Source organism: Hydra vulgaris, chromosome 08 (assembly GCF_038396675.1).
Source record: "Hydra vulgaris chromosome 08, alternate assembly HydraT2T_AEP".
NCBI classification, from domain to species: Eukaryota; Metazoa; Cnidaria; class Hydrozoa; order Anthoathecata; family Hydridae; genus Hydra; species Hydra vulgaris.
Genome location: NC_088927.1, coordinates 10,456,095 through 10,458,325, shown reverse-complemented (window position 1 = coordinate 10,458,325; position 2,231 = coordinate 10,456,095).

Below are 2,231 nucleotides of genomic sequence, written 5' to 3'. Positions count from 1 at the left end.
ATTACACAAGATTTCATATCAAAACTGTGTTATAAAACAATGTACCCAAATGGTACTAAAACAAAAAATCGATTTACAAGCATGACTCACCTGTAAATCATATAAAACAAGTTTTAGTTCTAGACATAATGTATTATAAATATATTTGCATGTTAATATTATTCTACGAATCAAATACATGCACGTTTTGTATATATATATATATATATATATATATATATATATATATATATATATATATATATATATATATATATATATATATATATATATATACATATATATATATATATATATATATATATACATATATATATATATATATATATATATATATATATATATATATATATATATATATATATATATATATATATATATATATATATATATATATATATATATATATATACATTTGTCGCCGCAACGCTATACAAATGTTTAAAAAGTAAGTTAGTTTACATACCTAATTACATTGTAAATAAGTTTTTATCAAGTTTTGTTATTAAGAACAAAAAATTCAAAATAATATTTAAGTATAAATGAAAAGTAGTTCTAAATTTTGCTTGTTTTAGAAACACTCATCTCAGAAAAAGATGGTTTTGACGTGGGCAATATTGAGACACTTCTTGGCGACTTGTTAAAACGTGCAAAGCCGAAATTGCAAAAAAAAGTAATTAAATAATATAAAAATTCTTCAATTTTTTTTTATTATGGCATATATTATAACATTTAAACAAGTAAATAAATTTTTAACTTGGAAATGGAAGATATTGCTAGATTTCGGTGTCATACCTAAATACGACGACCATACGTTTGATAGGACGTCAATTTTGGACGAATTTGGACGTCCACCGGAAGTCTCGATTCGTCCGAAAACTGTTTTAAAAGGACGTCCTAGGACGACCACTATAGACGGACGAAAGGTATTTCATTTGGAACGGGACGTCCTTTTGTGGTCCGAAATGGACATCCTAAGTCCCATTTGGACGTCCCCGGACGTCATTGGACGTCCAAATACTCACTGGGCGATCTAGATGGTAACTTAAAAGATGTTGTGATTAAGTATCCTCGTTTATGGCTTATTGCATTTATTTTTGCAAATTCTACTCTTAAACAGACGGTAGATTTAGATCCAACTCCAGGCTTTTTTTTTGGTTATTCTGGATATGGCTTGTCATCTGTAATTATAACTCCATATAGTGTGCCAGCATCACCAGATAAAGTTTATTTTACCCGAGTTCACCGAAAAGCACGAAGTGAAGTGGAGCGATGCATTGGACATCTTAGGAATCGTTGGAGGTGCTCACATAAAAGTGGTGGAGCGCTACAGTATACTCCAACAATGTGCTGCAGTATAATTTTTACCTGTGTTTTACTTGAAAATATGTGTAATTCAATAGGCATAGTGAATCCAGTTGAGTTTGATATCAATAACGATGATAATAATGAAGATGACGGTTAGCCTGACTAACAAACTAACAAACCAACCAAGACTAACAAACCAAACCCGACTTGGTATGGAAAGAAGAGTTTTTGTAAAAAACTCTTTGTTTGTTAATCTTAGACTTTAACGCTCTTTAATAGTTTTGAATTGTATAAAACAATTTGAGTTATTTTAATTATATATGAATTCCAATATGTATTATACTAATCTATTTATTGAATCTAACTATTTAAATCTAATCTTAATCACTAAAACGCTAATCACGTTTTTGTTTTATTTCAAAAAGATATATTTAGATATAAAGATACATTTTGACTCAAAAGTTTTTTATACGTGGAGCGAAAGTATAATAAAGTTAAAAGATGAACAAAAACAGTTTTTTTAAATGTTAACATTACATTAATGTTACAATTAAATTTAAAGGTGTAGTGAAAGAGTTTAAAATACTCACTACTTTAGTTGCAAATTTAGAGCAATAATTTTTCATTTAACTACATAGTTTAACTCAACTAAAAAGCTTAATATATTTTTTGCGTAAGTTTATGCTCGTGGTTTGTGTAACACTTGCGCAGCCTTAGCTTTACGCAAATATTGTGAATACTAAATTGCTAAGAAAAACAAAACAAACGTAAGGTTTGCGTAACTTACGAAAGAGTTACGAAAGTTTTGTGATTACGCACCCGGATATAAACAAATAAACCACAGTGCAAACTCTACAATCATCCACATTAAGTTGCAATGCATTATGATATAATAACTTTATGAAAAAACGCGCGAGGCATTT